General features: G+C 41.7%; 1 protein-coding gene across 1 annotated transcript in view; it reads right to left on the bottom strand.

Annotated features, from left to right (window-relative positions):
• LOC106584063 (zinc finger CCCH domain-containing protein 3) overlaps positions 1 to 1,082 on the bottom strand; it is a 119,241-nt gene extending 118,159 nt beyond the window's left edge. Inside the window, exon 1 of the mRNA XM_045706115.1 lies at positions 633 to 1,082. The gene's annotated coding sequence lies outside the window, so the exon portion shown is untranslated. The remainder of the gene's footprint in view (positions 1 to 632) is intronic.
• Positions 1,083 to 19,159: the final 18,077 nt, after the last annotated feature.

The raw sequence follows: 19,159 nt of genomic DNA, 5'->3' as shown, positions 1-19,159 counted from the left end.
TTCATAAGGCACTGAAAAGTGACCGGTGCTTTACGCAGGCCAAAACTCATAACCTAATAAGAGTACAGACCGAAGGGTGTAATAAAGGCAGAGATTTCACGTGGCCTACTTGTCAGTGGCACCTGCCAATAGCCCTTTGAGCAAGTTTGACCTTTTTAAACTTAGCTGCTCCGACCTGATCAACGCAGTCCTCCATCCGAGGAAGTGGAAATGAATCTGGCTTACTGACAGTGTTTACCTTACGGTAGTCTGTACAAAATCTGTTTGTCCCATCTGGTTTACTGACCAAGATACAGGGAGAAGCCCAGCTGGAGAAAGAAGGCTCTGCAATATTACTCTCCATGTACCGCTCAGCATCCAGACAACGCAGTTTCCCTAAAGAAACTCTATGGAACCGCTGACGGACGGGGTCAGCATCCCCAACATCAAGATCGTGTTCTATTCTACGAAACCAATATGACGGCTGGTTACACAAAGGGGGTTGGGTTAGAATGAAAGAGCAGGAAGACTGAGGTACAAAGGAGATTGTTGGGTCTCTGGCGGACCTTGAAAAGCTATGCTAACATAAATACAGAATCTTATGCATTCTATTAACCACCCATTCGGAAAAGGAAAATGCAAGATATAGTTACACTGAGCTGCGCTTCGATAGATGAGTCGAAGATGGAAGACTGGTTTGCCCAGCAGAGAACGCCCTTGTCCTTTGTAGAATCTCTTGCTGTTGTGTTGTAGTGTGAATATGTTGTACCCTGTCTTCTCAGGAGATTGTCTGTCCTTTCCTAGGCCACGTATGTTTACAGCTGCTGCTGATACATCCTACAGTAGAAGTTGAGTTATCACTTCTTTAATGAATAAAAGTTCAAAGTTCATACCAAGTTGCCATACTCAGTTCGTGCTATATTCTGGCTGGTCTAGTCGAAATTCACCATTCCCGCGTGGTGATCATCACCTCCACGTTGAAATTAGCCCTTTTAAATGTATGGACACCAGTCCTCACGTCATCGGGAACTAAAGTTAATTTTGTTAGGTTGTAGTTGAAATTAGCCCTTTTAAAACGTATGGACATCAGGACTCATGTCGTCGGGAACAAAAGTTTGACTTCCGTCAACGGGCTTTTGTAGTGGGGGAGAGAAGGGCGTGTTTCATAATTCTCAACCAATGTCTGTTCACATGGGCGTGGCCACTGAATGAGCATAGTTCACTTTATGAAAACAATTCTCTCATTTAGAAGCTAAAATTACATTTCATCTTATCACAAAAAGTTGCATATTTAAACATTTAAATTGCACAACAATTGCATGTGAATCTGATAACTAGAATGTGTAGAATTTCCATGATACAATTTGTCGTCCTATCATCAGATATTGTCCTAGACACCAACTGATCTGACATCATATTCTTTAAGTACCAACGGACACTTTCAACTGGTTGGATTACTGAAATATTGTTATTTTCCCCCTAACCTTTTTATGTTACCATACTCTATGTTAACAAAGGGCTTTCCAAGAGTCCATTCTGTAGAGTGGAGAGAAAAGGGGGGAAAGGTATTTATGGGGGTCATAAACCTCCCCCAACAGGGCAACGTCATGACAGGAGCGAACTGATGTGGGACAGGCGCTGCTAACGCTGTAGGCTTAGGTTTCACGTTAGTGCGAGTACTGAATTTACCCTTTGCTTTGAGAACAGGACATTCGTTTTCCAATGACCTGAACCCTAACAGTAATGACACTCGAGAATAAAGTCAGCTTTTCCACAGGAGCCAGGCTCAATCCTAGATTAATTCAACTCTGCCCGTAAACCAGAGTGTCTGTGCGCGAGGACCAAATCTCTCTGAACGTCCCCACTCACTCCGAATACGGGACTCTGCAAAGTCACATTTGTCAGTCAAAACATACTCATCTGCCAAAACCATAGCTTCAGAGACATTGGCGAAAATCTGATATCAACTTTGGAGGGGACAATTACATGAAATTTTCTCAAGAGCAATTCCTGAGGGGGACACCAAAAGTAATGCTGTAACACATAGCCTACATTGTAATATGGTAAATGTATATTGAGGAACCAAAGAAATAAGGTGTTTGCCATACTCCTAACTACCGGTACCCAAAACTACACAATTAATCACAACAGCAATACCATTGCCTTTAACAAATCTTAGTTCAGTCACCAGTTTAAGTTGAGAGTGGGGGTATCCATGGCATTTTCCAATTATGTTCCTATTTTACAAGTCAAAAAAATGGAGAACCTTTCATAATGTTGCCAAACAAAGACTCAACAAACTTACCTGAGACTCCCTGTCTCTGCCAGTCTGTCCCTGCATATCTGTCCCCAACTCTGCTGTCTGTGTGCCATCTGTTGCCTGCTCTGCCTAATGACATCATTGTTAAACATTTCCATTAGAATTTCATTTCTTTCTTATGAACATTTTATCAACTAGTCTTTGAGATATTAGGCTACTAGGGTTCTTACTATGCGTTTTGGTGTATTGAAAAATACTCTGATGTCCGTCTTTTATTTTTCTGCCATTTTTCTACCTGGCTGGCTGGCTACACACACACACAGTGTGTAGGTTATTTACAGTAGGAGATGGGCTTCTATCATCTTCAATCATTCTATTTGGGCTTCGATCTAAAAGGTAGCTAGCAAATGTGAAACGGATTAAAATGACAAGAGTTGACAGCTGTATGAGTTCACCATTTACACAACATATGCTGCAACCTTTTGTAATTTTAATAGTTTGTTTCATATTGGCTGGCTTCCAACAATAGCTGAATTTGCAAAGCTAGCGAGCACCAATTCAGTTTCAGTGGTGTTTGCTATAATCTTTGCTACCCGGGTTAAATAAAGGTGAAATAAAATAAATAAATAAAAGTTCACTTGCGACAATTTAGCTTTTGCAACGAGACCATTAAATATATTTAAGACAATGGTAGAAGAGAGTGTAGTTCTGTTCAGTTTGGATTTCAGTTTATCGCTAACCTTATCACAGGGACTTTGAAGCACTAACTTACATCATCTGCATGCTGATTCCATCTTTGACGATGCCACATAAATGGAATAGGTACTAGCTAGCTTAATAGTTGCGCGCTAGCTTAATATTTGCGCGCTAGCTCTGCATATTCAGCTAGTGTGTGTGCGCGATTGACTGGATTAACCTCACGTCAGTTACGTGCATTGAGTGCCTTTCAGACAGTAGATACGACCTCTCTGTTACCTAGCAAGCTAAGGAACTGGCAGTGGATCAAACCATTGTGAGGCAAAGGGTGGGGGGGTTGCAATCTTTTGAAACTTAAAAACGCGCTATTAAGTGTCTATAATCAGCACAATTGCTTTCATTGCGTATTATTAATATTATTTAAATTACATAGTTATGTTTCAGTGATATATTGCGGGGGACAAATCATATTTTTCCCAGGATAGGGGGGTCGTGTCCCCCCCGTCCCTCCCGGGATTTCCGCCCCTGTTCAGAGACGGTCTTCACTTTTCATTTGTTAATGTATGTGGCTATACAATCAAGGATTGTATCCTTAAATTTCTCTAGCATAATCAGATCGCACAGCCCCTGGAAAGTCGTAACCACAGAGGCGGAACACCAGCGATTAAACTGTGAAGGTAACTCTTGCGCAAACTCAACATGAGTCTGTTTATCAGCCTTTTTTAAAGTTCTAAATCGTTGGCGGTAAGCCTCAGGAACCAATTCGTAAATCTGCAACACATCCATTTTAACCTTATCAGAGGTGAATATGCTTCCTGCGCTTTACCAGTCAACACACACTGCTACATTAAAGTGCGATTAGAATCAGGCCAACTCCTAGCATCAGCAACACGCTCAAACAATGAAAAGAGCGTCTCATAGTCCTTCTCATAACATTTTGGCAACAGCCGTAAGTTTCCAACAACATCAATCGTGTCCGGGGCACAACCAAGAGAGGAGCGACCTCTAGGTAAATCTGGGTCACCTTTCCAGAGCAAACTCTCCCGTGACCTTTCCTTCCCTAACCAACTCTAGTCGCTCTTGTTGCAGCTTGATTTTAGCACGCTCAAAATCTTGTTTAAAATCCAAATCCTTTTCATACTTGACACGATCATACTCACAATCATGCTCTAGTTTAACACGTTCATGCTCTAGATTAACACGATCATGCGCCATTTGTAACAAAAACAGTTATTTCTGTTGTTCAAAAGAAGGTCTACTAGGGCTAACAGACAGAGCGGCCATTGTAACAAAACAGGGAGATGGCTGGGGAGGCGGCGAGTTCTCGGCAGAGGCTGCCCCATTGGTAACTTCTAGTATACCACTCTCCATCAGATTGGCCTTCAATATCAACCTAACCGAATTTAAGACGTTTATCACTAATTTCAACCTGGTAGTGATCAGCGATCTTCAACAGCTGTTCTTTAGTACATAATTCGAACAGTTCCTCTGATGGAACGCGAATGAACTCGTCTACATTAGACGCCATAGTCACAAGTTACTGCTAAAAATAATCTCACTCTTCCCCTCTGCTGAGCACACCAGACCACAACAAGAGAAATACCAATCACACTGGGCACCACAGGAGAGAGATGAGATATATAAGGAGCTTCCCCAAATCCTACAATAACTCAACCCTACGCTTCGTGCGGATTTGCAGTGGGTAATTATGAACTGAAGCTCACTGGCATGGAAAAAAAAAACAGCACGCTGGCGGATTCCCCCAAAGCCACAGATGTGCCCCTGAGAAAACTGCTCAGTCCACAGACATCCACACAAAAAACACAAACAAAATAACCATGCCCAATGTATTCCAAAGTGGAACACGTCGCTAAGCCTAACAGGGGAAAAGACAGGCTATAGCTCCTGGTAGCAAATGGCACTACCCTACCCAAATCTCCCACTGAGGTACACAGCAGATTGTACTCACCACCTCAGACCAATGTCCCAACTGCAAGTAGAGCAAGAGTTTCCAGCCTGGGCATGGGCCTGGAAACGAACCAACGTTACTCCAACGCAGCTCACAACCAACTATCCACCGCAGTGGCAAGTCTACCAAAAACAAACCAACAAAGGCACCCAACAGTGGTCTACCAAACAGCACAACTCAAAAAAGCTATCACAAATATGCAAACAAGCACTGACAGAGTTTTCAAACACTAACTCCACGTTTTCTCCCAAACAAATTACTCATACCAGTTAGCTCAACAAAACTAGTATTTGGCCTACTGGCCCTTTTTATTCCATGCATCGCATCATTTGATGACATCACCGGACAACCAAAAACACTGATACATCTCTAAGGCACTATACCGAACACATAAGACTATGCACAGAATACTAACCAAATCACATCCCAAAATAACATTAACCCATCATAATACTATACGCCAAAATGTCTAGGAACCAACCTTATATTCCCAGAGGAGCTCCCACTTGTCACGAACCGGCTCGTAGCCCGTGACAAAAAGGAGACAATGTGGAGATCAAGAAATAACAAAAATATATTTATTAACTAAAGCAACAGTAGTGTAAGTGGTTGTGTGCAAAGATGTGATAATGAAGGGTTCTGAAAGGTGCCAAAGCAAGCTGCCACAACCAAAATCCAACAGTGTGTCTGCATGGAGAGTCTCTTCAATGAATGGGGGGGGAAGGTGTATTTATCCCTAGGACACACCCGAACCCAGGTGTACCATTTTGCTGACAACTCTCCCGGCTCCAACCACCGACATCGTAATAAGGCAAACAAGAGCAAAAAGAAAGAATTCGGCAGAGGGTTGTCAAAGCATCCTCACATATGCATTCCTATTGTCCAGGCCCACTCAGCCTGCAAGCCCCCTGTCCAGTCAGTCTGTTTTTTTTCAGACTTCCTGGTAATTTGACATGAGAGAAAAGAGAAAAAAAAATGGAGCAGTTTTATCTGGAAATAATGTTATGGGTAATCTTTTGATTAGAATCAGAATGACTGTTTGGGACCTTTTTAAGAAGTCACAATTTGGTTAGAACATTTTATGTGAAGATCAGTTTGGAGTCACTATTTCATGTTATTGAACCAGAGTCATTTCTTGAGTAAAAGTTAAAAATCTACCAGAATTTTAAAGTGGGTGTATTTACATGAAATATTAGTTTGCATTGATGTTATTTATTTGATTTAACCTCCAACATGAAATATAGTTTTTTTAATAATCAAATAATACATTTGGCATTGAATCATATTTGGTTTCAACAAGTGTAGTATTTTTCCATTGAGAAAACCTAACTCATTTATGTGCAATCACTTGAATTATTATTGATCCAAAGAGTTGTTGTTTTTATAGTGTAGGTCCCTATTGTCACGTCCTGACCAGTACAAGGGGTTATTTGTTATTGTAGTTTGGTCAGGGCGTGGTAGGGGTGTGTCTGTTTTGTGTTGTTGGGGTTTTGGGGTATTGTATTTCTATGTTCTTTCTATGTTGTGTATTTCTTTGTGTTGGCCTGGTATGGCTCTCAATCAGGGACAGCTGTACATCGTTGTTGCTGATTGGGAGCCATACTTAGGTAGCCCTTTTTCCACCTGTCTTTTGTGGGAAGTTGTTTTTGCACTGCTGTGATTAGCCTGCAAAACTGTTTAGCTGTTGTTGTTTTTTTTTTTTCTTGTTTTGTGTAGTGTTCTAATAAAGTTAAGATGAGCATTCACATACCCGCTGCATTTTGGTCCAATCACTACGACGGCCGTTACACCTATATACTCCCCATGCTAATGTCCTAGCATGGCGACTAAGCTTAAAGGTAATCCAGTGTCTATGATTGAGGACTGCCTGTGTTTGGACTCTATGGGAAAACAATGAATTAACGTGAATGGATAATCAGTAACTAACAACAATCATATGTTAAAGATACAGATCATGTTGAGTTGCCAAATTAGAGCTATGGGTGCCTCATATCGTCTGTAGCCTTTATACTCAATGAAATAAGTAGTGTATATGCACATAATGTTTTTAATAAAAAAAATGGTATTTCACCTGTAAGCCTGTTTAAACCGACCTCAAGGTTATTTTCTGACACCAACAGAAGTATCTCTCCGGTCTCAAGCACTGTACCAGCAGAATGCATTAGCCTCACGAGACAAAATGCATTTATGCTTAGGTCTACTGCAATTATGATTACCATGGTTTCCCTAATGTTTTAGTATTTAACATTAACAGTGGATATAGTACACTTTTATAACGTAAGAAACCAGTGGACAAACTACGGTCGTTCTTTATCTCCAAGGAGGACAAGCACGTCTACTATACTGAGTGTGTGTGCGCTGCTCTGTTTACTGTAGCTGGCATTTGAGTAGGAGGCGCGCACCTCATTCACTCAGTCGAGTCCTGTCTCTTGTACGAGTATGGCGAAGTCTTGCTAGAAACTAAGCCCAGCATACCTGCGCTGGAGAAACCCCACAAAACTTCTGAATAACGGCGACAAGAAGGGTTACATACAGGCACATGCAAAATCTGTGGATAATAGACTGTGAAAGATAATCAAACAATACTAGTTTTCGTTAATGAGGTAGAGAAACAACTAACCAGTGTTTCATTAAATAATTAGGATACTTATTTAGAGTTATGTCAATGCAATGTACTATTCTTTGAACCATCTTTTATACTAAGAAAAGGGGCAATTCATTTTAAAGGACAATGTTACTCACTAAAACTTCGTCGTTGAAATGGATTCGCACGTTATTTGCTATTTGGCTGCATCAGATTGTATGGGAAACGGTAAGTAGATGCTTTTATAACATTCCAAACATTATTTTGACCTATTTTACTTCCAAATCAATTTAATCATCAATATAGCATATTTTATACAATGCTCTATAACACACTATCCAAACTATACATTATTTCTATAGGTTAAATGAGAAAGAATTCTAGAAAGTTTGGGACTTAATTTCCCTGATTATTAGGCTGCAACACTGAATCTTTCATCCATTCTTACAGATCATTGTCCCTCCAATTGTCATCATAGCCCCACGATTCGGCTGGTTATTGTTAAGTTAATTTCCTTTGAGAAAGGATCGTGCTGAGTTTGGTGTTTCCGGTGCCAACCACGGAGACCGGGGCACAGCGACTGTGTCTAATTTAGCTGAGTACTCCGTGCGGTCCCGGTACAGTATAATTTTTCTGAAGGCGTCAATGAGCAGCAAGAGTCCCGTTCTCCGGTGCTGCCTGTGAGAGAGACTTGAGTGTCTCCCGTGTCTCTATTAGGACACGTCCTTGGCATCTATCATCTCCCTGTAGTGCTCAAAGTCAAGCAAAAAGAAAGTGTAAACATATTAATGCTATCTTTCAATAGGGGAAAGAACAACAACTTGTGTAACTTGGGGGGAAACGCCCCCCTTAAGTGAAATATTTGGTACAATTGAAATATGTGCATATTGGCGATCCTCAGGCAAACACATTTTGAAGGGAAATAAGTGGGCAGAATTTTGGTTGTTTTTCAATAAAAACAAAAACTTGCCCCTTTAGGATTGTGTTCAAATCAGTTGTATACCTTTTTATTTTGGAATTTGAGTAATTGACTCTTAAAAGATAAAGTCTATGTATCTTATTTTCATTAAATAAATCAAATATCGGAGCAAAATGTCATTGGACATTCTCACTAAGATTACGTTTTGATGTATGGACCCTTTATTTTCACCCTTCCTGTCCAAATCTTAGTGTCTCAAAATGGATTGTGTAGATCAAAGAAGTTACTTTTAGATGATTTGGAAAATGTTAATTTAACTAACAAATTGCTGTAAATTTACAGCAACACTTTAACAGTTATCTACTGTAATTCTATATTACAGTACTGCAAAGGGAAATGCATTATAGGGGCTCAATGGATTTCCGCTACACTCTGAAAATTACAACACAATTGTACAGTAAAGTAATGTATTACCTGTTTTGCTATATATTTACAGCAGCATACTGTGAATTATGGTGCATTGTGGGAAAATGTTCTGGGTGGCGAAATAATCTCTTGCTCATTAACATATTTTGAAGCGTGCCTTGTAAGAGGCTAGATTTGTTGCACCCATTAGTGAGAATGCTATATCCCACAGAATACAGTACCATACCGTTTTTTGGGAATCTAAAAACCTTTTTCTGTAAATCTGCAGTAATCCAGTGGCTACTGTGCTGCTACAAATGTGCTGTATTTCAGTACTATACTGTAATTTCGGAGTTCCAAAAAGCTTTTGTGGGTGCATGGTGTTGTGGCTCATTAACCTTTTCACACTACAAACAAACAGGTGTGATAATTCCACAGTGGTCCCTGCAGTGTACGCTCAAACCGGTGTGATTAGAACATTTATTTAGAACGTCCAGTTTTGATTGACACAACAATCAACATTTGAGCTGGACACTGTTTTTTTACAAACATTTTGCACAAACACAGTCCTTACAAAGTTATGTCCAGAATGTGACCAGTTTATTTTGGGATGCAATGTTCAGACATTCGCAAAGTAGCTACAGCATATCACCATCATCCAAACCGGAAAATGTAGGCTACATTTGTCCTAGCGCTAACTGAGGAAAGATTGACGTAACACAAGCGGTCATATTTTTATAAATCTCAGCTGACAAACTACAATATGAATTATCTAATAGCAATTACTATTTATAATTAATCACATCATGGGTGAACTCACCAATGATCGAAATAATTGAGTAAAACAGTTTATAGAAATCAAAATTAATCCGACGATGGGTAGTTTTTGCGCGCTGCCATGTTTTTTTTTTTGTTGCATCAACCAAACATAATAAGAGGAGACGAGATGAGTTTGGTCTGTTTGCAGTATGCACGTTGAAGGGGTATGTCATCTACGATCATTCACTTCCCTTCATCCCCTTCCGGAAGTTTACCTGAAAGATGAGTGACCCATTTCTTCACCTCATTATAACATCTTTGGTCTGACAGATGTTTTACGTGACACCCAGAATGGATTGTATAGTGTCAACAAACATGGTGCCACACGTAGCTGGCAAATAGCTTAGCATTAGCTCATTATAATCAGTACAACCTTCAAAAAAGTATTTTACACACATAGGTGTCCATTACAATCTATGCAATAATCGGAATGCATTATATGACACCAGTACTTGAAAATGTGTGAATAAAACAGTAAATACATTATGCTCCATACATATATACTGTATGCACCTATAGTAGAAATGACAACACAATATACATAAAATAAGGAACTTACTTTTATAGGAACGCACACATGTCCAAAGTTATTATTTGTAAGGAAAACAACAGGGAAGACAATGCGAGCGCCAGCCATAACATTTTCCAAGACTGCACAAATGTCTGCATACTTGATCTGCACAAACATTGGTAAAGTGTGTGAGCTCTCCTCGAAGAGAGAACCCCCGAAGAGATACGTTTCTCCGGCTCAGTAAAGCCTCAAACATAAATTGTCCTCAAAGCTGAAATGGGCTAATTCTATGTGAATTGATGATGAGGCAGATCACACCTCAATTCAAACTGTTAGAAAATACTTGTTAGAAAATAATTTGAAATTGACAAGTTGAAACACAGCCAGCCTATAGAAAATTAACAGCAGCGTGTATTGTCTGTCCTGTTACCTAATAATCACATTTTGGAAAAGTGAGTGCATTCTGACATCAACTCACGCTGGGGCGACCGTTAGAGATATTTGGAACTCGCGTATGAACAGTTGAATACATTTTGAGGGTTGCCAATACTTGTTCCACCCGTTAGTGAGATTGCTGTACCAATTTAAGTGACATGTGGTAGTAGTTCCCTAACACTGAGAAGTGTCCAGGAGGGCATGAGACGAAGGAATGTATAGTATCGGTGGAGAAAGGTGCGTGCGTGCGTCTGCCCATGGGGCTGGAGATCGAAGGTGTCTGGCAAGAGAAAGGCAGGTTGAGGTTGCCAAGGTCAGAGTAGTACAGAAAGTGTTGAATGATGAAACAGTGAAGAGTGGTAGAAGATGGTAAAGGGTGAGGGATCCTGAGAAGATTCTTGTGAGTAGGCAGAGACCAATAGAGTGTTGGGAATAATATGTGCTTCAGTAAGGTGGGTTTCGTAGCATTTATAGCCATGGTTGTCAACTGTACTGCAGAAATGGAACGTAATTCACAGAAAATAAAGGTTGTGGCGGCAGCTGCAAAGAAGTACTTGGGATTGCGAGGTTTTACTGCAGAAGAGTTGCAGGGGGTGTTGAGTAGGATTAGACGGGGTTAAATAGTGCAATGGAGTGGTGCTTTTTGTTTTGTTGTGAGGACTAATAGTTGGCAGGGGAATGTTCCTTTTTCCCAATTTTGTATTACCGTAATGTTATGTAGGTAGGCCGTGACTGGCCTCACACTCCAGTACAGTAGGTGGCGGTGTATGCACCTAAAAGTTGGATGCACTGTTAGCGATTGTTGTAATTTTATTACAATACAATTTAACAATATTTTGCCATATATTTACTGCAGCATTCTGTAAATTAGAGAGAACATATTTTTAGACATGCCATGTAAGAGGCGATATTTGTTGCATCCGATAGTGAGTGCGTACCAATTGAAGTGATATGGGGTAGTAGTGCCTTAACAACTTAATATATTCAGGAGACAGGTCAGAGTGACAGTGTCTTAAACCTGTAATGGTTGAATATTAAGCTGTGTCCTTTTGATCTGTTCTGCCTTGTAATCAAAGCCAGTTTGGAAGCCTTTGTTTAGGGTTCTAGAAGTGCAAGTGATATGAAACACCAAATATTCATAAATATGCTTCAATATACAAATACCTAGCAGCCAACTTGCTTGAACTAATCCCAAGTAATTAGTGAAATACTAACATGATTACAGTAGAATTGACTTCATTATAGTATATTAGGCTAATTTCACAGTATTGTACCATGACACTGTGCTGCATTTGAAAGTAACTTACAGAAAGATGGTGCAAAGATACATCCAAAAGATATCCTATTACAATTACATTATAGTTTGAAGACCAATGTATTCTAAACTACAACAACATTCCTAGTAACGGTTACTAGGAATGTTGTTGTAGTTTAGAATACATTGGTCATAAATATGCTGCAATATACATATATAGAAATTAACAGTTCTAGCAAGGACAATGTTTCTGTAACCGTTACTAGGAATTTTTGCACCTGTTACTGAAATGGTTGTTCCAGTCTAAATGGCTTAGGTAGTATCCTCAGACTGTTTCCAACTCTGGCAGTCATTATGAATGCAAGTTGCAGGTGAAGAAAAATGTCAACAGTTAGAATATCCAACTCTCGCTGAAATATACACTACTGTTCAAAAGTTTGGGGTCACTTAGAAATGTCCTTGTTTTTGGAAGAAAAACACTTTTTTTGTCCATTAAAATAACGTACAATTGATCAGAAATACAGTGTAGACATTGTTAATGTTGTAAATGACTATTGTAGCTGGAAATGGCTGATTTTTTATGGAATATCTACATAGGCGTACAGAGGCCCATTATCAGCAACCATCATTCCTGTGTTCCAATGGCATGTTGTGTTAGCTAATCTAAGTTTATAATTTTAAAAGGCTAATTGATCATTAGAAAACCATTTTGCAATTATGTTAGCACAGATGAAAACTGTTGTGCTGATTAAAGAAACAATAAAACTGGCCTTCTTAAGACTAGTTGAGTATCTGGAGCATCAGCATTTGTGGGTTCGATTACAGGCTCAAAATGGCAAAACACCAGTCTCAACGTCAATAGTGAGGAGGCAACTCCTGGATACTGGCCTTCTAGGCAGAGTTCCTCTGTCCAGTGTCTGTACTTTTGTCTGTACCATCTTAATCTTTTCTATTTATTGGCCAGTCTGAGATATGGCTTTTTCTTTGCAACTCTGCTTAGAAGGCCAGCCTCCCGGGGGTTACCTCTTCACTGTTGACGTTGAGACTGGTGTTTTGCTGGTACTATTTAATGAAGCTGCCAGTTGAGGACTTGTGAGGGATCTGTTTCTCAAACTAGACACTTGAATGTACTTGTCCTCTTGCTCAGTTGTGCACCGGGGCCTCCCACTCCTCTTTCTATTCTGGTTAGAGCCAGTTTGCGCTGTCTTGTGAAGGGAGTAGTATAAAGCGTTGTACGAGATCTAAAGTTTCTTTGCAATTTCTCGCATGGAATAGCCTTCATTTCTCAGAACAAGAATAGACTGATGAGTTTCAGAAGAAAGTGCTTTGTTTCTGGCCATTGTGAGCCAGAAACAAAGAACCCGGAGGTCAGTGATGGTACTCCCATGTGGTCTACTCATTCCGAGCGCAGGTCTAAATCTTTGGTCCTTCCGTCGCACCTCTTCTGATGTGATGAATGGTTTCTTGTCTAGTTCTGTGAGAGGGATAGGTGTAGTGGGAGGAGGGGGGAGAGCGATGGAGAGGGAGAAGGGGGGTGGGAGTAGTGGAGGGTATGTCTATCGGGCTGGTGCTGGAGGATAGAGTGAACAAATAGGACTCAGAACCACCTGGCTTCAGCGCACTCACCAACAGTATGTGTGTTCATTGTGAGTGCCTCCGTGGGGGCAGATCTCTGTACGTACCTTGTGCTGTCTATGGATGGATTAACTCATGTGGAGGCAACCATGAGCAGCCATATATCTGCTGCTACCAGGGCTGGAAAACCAGGGGTTGGTGCTGCGCCTGGTGCTGGGACTGTGGGCCTGGAAGCAACAGGAACCGGGAACCAGGAGGAAAGACAACTTGAGAAGCAAGCAGACACAAAAGGGAGTCCTAGACCCCTAGGTCAGGGATGGCCCTCCCCTGGGGTCCGCTCGCTCCGGGTTGAGCTGTGATGTTTGGTCCCCCCTCCATCCTCTTTTGGTGGCGGAGGGTTCCGGGTTGGTTCCGTGAGTGTGATAGTGGGAGGTAGGTGTAGGTAGTAATTGAGAGAGACAGAAAGGGGGGTTGGTGGTTGAAAATGTGTTCATCGGCCTTTGCTGGTGCTGGAGCCTTGGTCGGTCGCGTAAAAGCAAAGCGACGCGGCAGCCAGGCTGAAGGCTAAAAACCGGGTCTGAGCTTTGTCTTGGTCTGGGCAGCTCGGGGGGCAGTTAAGATTTTGAACTTCCATCTTGCCACCCTCCTCCTCAGTCGTTCATTCCACAGCTTGTTGCTGGTTGATCCTGATGTTCCTTGGTTCCCACATATATAACATTTACCTAGAAATTCACTTGATGAAGGCGACAGGACTGAAAATGAACGAATTCAGCAACATTGTCTCTGTCACTAACAAATACAGTCATGGTTAATAACTCTGCAATTCACTTGAAAAGGCAAGGCGACCTGGGAAATTATATTGGAGGCGTGGCTTAGTGGGGGCAGTGTTCAAGATGATACCACTCAAATTTGGACCCCCTACAGGGTCGCAGTGACTATCGGTTTGAGTAATGACAAGAAAATCACTTTACGTAACTGTACTTATATGTTAAGTGCAACGGGATTCCATAACCTCTCTAGGGAAGGTGGGACGAAATCGTCCCACCTACGTAACAGCCAGTGGAATCCTGTGGCGCGTTATTCAAATACCTTAGAAATGCTATTACTTCAATTTTTCAAACATATGACTATTTTACACCATTTTAAAGACAAGACTCTCGTTAATCTAACCACACTGTCCGATTTCAAAAAGGCTTTACAACGAAAGCAAAACATTAGATTATGTCAGCAGAGTACCCAGCCAGAAATAATCAGACACCCATTTTTCAAACTAGCATATAATGTCACATAAACCCAAACCACAGCTAAATGCAGCACTAACCTTTGATGATCTTCATCAGATGACACACCTAGGACATTATGTTATACAATACATGCATGTTTTGTTCAATCAAGTTCATATTTATATCAAAAACCAGCTTTTTACATTAGCATGTGACGTTCAGAACTAGCATACCCCCGCAAACTTCCGGTGAATTTACTAAATTACTCACGATAAACGTTCACAAAAAACATAACAATTATTTTAAGAATTATAGATACAGAACTCCTCTATGCACTCGCTATGTCCGATTTTAAAATAGCTTTTCGGTGAAAGCTCATTTTGCAATATTCTAAGTAGATAGCCCGGCATCACAGGGCTAGCTATTTAGACACCCACCAAGTTTGGCACTCACCAAAGTCAGATTTACTATAAGAAAAATGTTATTACCTTTGCTGTTCTTCGTCAGAATGCACTCCCAGGACTTCTACTTCAATAACAAATGTTGGTTTGGTTCAAAATAATCCATAGTTATGTTCAAATATCCTCTGTTTTGTTCGTGCGTTCAAGACACTATCCGAAGTGTAAAGAAGGGTGACGCGCCCGACGCGTTTCGTGACAAAAAATTTCTAAATATTCCATTATCGTACTTCGAAGCATGTCAACCGCTGTTAAAATCAATTTTTATGCCATTTTTCTCGTAAAAAAGCGATAATATTCCGACCGGGAATCTGTGTTTTAGTACAAAGAGAGAGAAAATAAAAACATGGGGTCGCCTCGTGCACGCGCCTCAGTGTCATTGTCCTCTGATAGACCACTTACCAAAGGCGCTAATGTTTTTCAGCCAGGGGCTGCCTCGACATCATTCAGCTTTTTCCCGGGTTCTGAGAGCCTATGGTTTCTGGGCAGTAGCAATAACCAGATTAAATCGGGTACGTTTTTTATCCGGCCGTGTAAATACTGCCCCCTAGCCCTAACAGGTTAAAAGTTATGAGCAATGACAGCACATTGGGTTTTACAGTGCAGCATCCCCCTCCAGCCTGTTCACGTGTTCTTATAAAGTTATTGCGCAATCGCGTGTGAAAACAGAGTTTTGACTGGCCACTATTGAAAAAAAGGATCCCAGCTTTCTTGGACTGTGACATTTATTGCTCAACTCTTAAAATGAAGCACGTGAATCCACTTTACAATCAGTGTAGCCTACCTGGCAAATTAAAAACGTATCCACAGGAAGCGCTTCCTCCATTAGCTATTCGAGTGCAGGATACGGATGACGTGTCTTTTTTTGCTGGAGTTGATGAATATGAGGTTGAAAAGTGGTGGAATTTCCCTTTAAAGACGTTGGTTTTACTGTAATATATCTCAAAGATATTGACCTATCTCACTATGTACACTTCTTCCCCTGCCATTAATAATACTTTCATCCAGTTGAGCAAGCACACAAAGTTTCTACTGAAACTTCCCTTTCTACTGTAGTTATAGATACTGTCACTGTCTTTGGAGAACTGTCACCTTCTCCCGTGGGTGTGGGTATATAAACAGTGCCCTAACCCAAACAGTATCGTCAGCAGATGGTCTCTATAATGAAGTAAACAAGGTGGTGTTTCAAAGGGAGATGCTGTTTTGCTGTGAGTAGTTTTGCTGGGACTGTTTTTCACTGCCCTACAGATGGGACAGGAGGGGAGAGATGGTTGGAAGACAGGGCGATAATGAGTGTGTAACTCTACAGTATGTGTTGAATAAGTTAATGATACAGTGTGCGTAAAGGGACGATGTTGTATGGTGGCACTTGTCGTCTCGGTAAAGATGTACAAATGCAGGAATATGTTTTCACATTACACAAGTTCTGTGCTTTTTCATAGCTAATAAAATCTCCCCTTCCTTCCTTCCCTCCCTCTCTCTCATACTCCCTCCCTCCCCCCTCCAGGTGGAGGCCATCCATCCAGACTGTGCCTTGGTGTCCCAACACATGAAGACCCAGCAGAGCTGTATCCACACACGTAGACAGGAGGGTCGCAACCGTTCTGCCAGGACAGGTACTGTAAACCCAAACAGTACTATTCATTTATTGGATTAAGTTCTGTAAACATAATCGATGTGAAAAATTTGTAGTCAGAAATGTTTTAGGTTTCCTTAACTTCTTATGGATGGTGGCAGTATTGAGTAGCTTGGATGACTGACATGCCCAGAGTAAACTGCCTGCTACTCACGCCCAGAAGCTAAGATATGCATATTATTAGTAGATTTGGATAGAAAACACTCTGAAGTTTCTAAAACTGTTTGAATGATGTCTGTGAGTATAACAGAACTCATATGGCAGACAAAAACCTGAGAAAGAATCCAAACAGGAAGTGGTTTGTAGTTTTTCAAGTGATTGCCTATCCAAACTAGTGTCTGTGGGGTCATTTTGCACTTCCTAAGGCTTCCACTAGATGTCAACAGTCTTTAGAACCTTGTTTGAGGCTTCTACTGTGAAGTGGGGGAGAATAAGAGCTCATTGAGTGAGAGGACTGCCAGCAGGGCATGAGCCTCAGCCTTGCGTGCTCACATGAGAGGTAGCTCAGTTCTATTGCATTTCTGAAGACAAAGGATTTCTCCGGTTGAAACTTTATTGCAGATTTATGATAAAAACACCCTAAAGATTGATTCTATACATCGTTTGACATGTTTCTTTGACATGTTTCTTCTGACCTGCGGGTCGTGAATTTGGATTTGTGAACTGAAGGCGCGAACAAAAAGGAGGTATTTGGACATAAAGGATGGACTTTATCGAACAAAACAAACATTTATTGTGGAACTGGGATTCCTGGGAGTGCATTCTGATGAAGATTATCAAAGGTAAGTGAATATTTATAATGCTATTTCTGACTTTTGTTGACTCCAACATGGCGGATATATTGTATGGCATGTTTTTGTGTCTGAGCACCGTACTCAGATTATTGCATGGTGTGCTTTTTCGGTAAAGCTTTTTTGAAATCTGACACAGCGGTTGCATTAAGGAGAAGTTTATATAAAGTTCCATGCATAACACTTATATTTTCATCAACATTTATGATGAGTATTTCTGTAAATTGATGTGGCTCTCTGCAAAATCACCGGATGTTTTGGAGGCAAAACATTACTGAACATAACGCACCAATGTAAACTGAGATTTTTGGATATAAATATAAACTTTATCGAACAAAAAATACATATATTGTGTAACATGAAGTCCTTTGAGTGTCATCTGATGAAGATCATCAAAGGTTAGTGATTCATTTTATCTCTATTTCTGCTTTTTGTGACTCCTCTCTTTGGCTGGAAAATGGCTGTGTTTTTTTGTGTATAGGCGCTGACCTAACATAATCATATGGTTTGCTTTCGCCGTAAAGCCTTTTTGAAATCAGACACTGTGTGTTACGGCTGTCGTCTGAAGGAGTGGACCAAAGTGCAGCGTGGTAAGTGTTCATTATTATTTATTAAACTAATGAAACACTAGAACAAAGAAACAAAACGAAAAGCCAAACAGTTCCGTCAGGTAACAAAATACAAACCAGAAAATAACTACCCACAAAACACAGGTGGGAAAAGGCTGCCTAAGTATGGTTCCCAATCAGAGACAACGATAGACAGCTGCCTCTGATTGGAAACCATACCTGGCCAAAACATAGAAATAAAATACATAGAATGCCCATCCCATATCACACCCTGACCTAACTAAACAGAGAAAAAACGTCTCTCTCAGGCCAGGGCGTAACAGTACCCCCCCCCCCCAAAGGTGCGGACTCCCGGCCACAAACCTGAACATATAGGGGAGGGCCCGGGTGGCCATCTATACTTGGCGGCAGCTCTGGTTCGGGGCGTAGCCCCCACACCGCACGCTGATCCCCCCGCTTCTGTGTCGCTGGAGGAACCAGACCGTGGATCATCACCGGAGGCTCTGAACTGCCAACAGCCGCTGAAAACTCTGGGCTGCAGGCCGCCGCTGAAGACTCTGGGCTGCAGGCCGTCTCGGGAGGTTCCGGGCTGCAGGCCGTCTCGGGAGGTTCCGGGCTGCAGGCCGTCTCGGGAGGTTCCGGACTGGGGAGCGTCGCTGGAGGCTCCGGATCGGGGACCGTCGCTGCAGGCTCCGTGCCATGGATCATCACTACAAGTTCCGCGCCATGGATCATCACTGGAGGCTTTGTGCCATGGATCATCACTGGAGGCTTTGTGCCATGGATCATCACTGGAGGCTCCGGGCCATGGATTATCACTGGAGGCTCCGTGCCATGGATCATCACTACAGGCTCCGGGCCATGGATCATCACTGGAGGCTTCGTGCCATGGATCATCACTGGAGGCTTCGGACCATAGATCATCACTGGAGGCTTCCTGCGTGGAGCTGGAACCGGTCTCACCAGACTGGGGAGACGCACAGGAGACTGGGTGCACAGAGCAGGCACAGGGTATACTGGGCCGTGGAGGCGCACTGGAGGTCTGGAGCTTAGGGCTGGCACACCCCGTTCTGGC

Source organism: Salmo salar, chromosome ssa23 (assembly GCF_905237065.1).
Source record: "Salmo salar chromosome ssa23, Ssal_v3.1, whole genome shotgun sequence".
NCBI classification, from domain to species: Eukaryota; Metazoa; Chordata; class Actinopteri; order Salmoniformes; family Salmonidae; genus Salmo; species Salmo salar.
The sequence above is the reverse complement of the archived record's forward strand: the minus strand, read 5'-3'. Positions and strand labels throughout refer to the sequence as shown.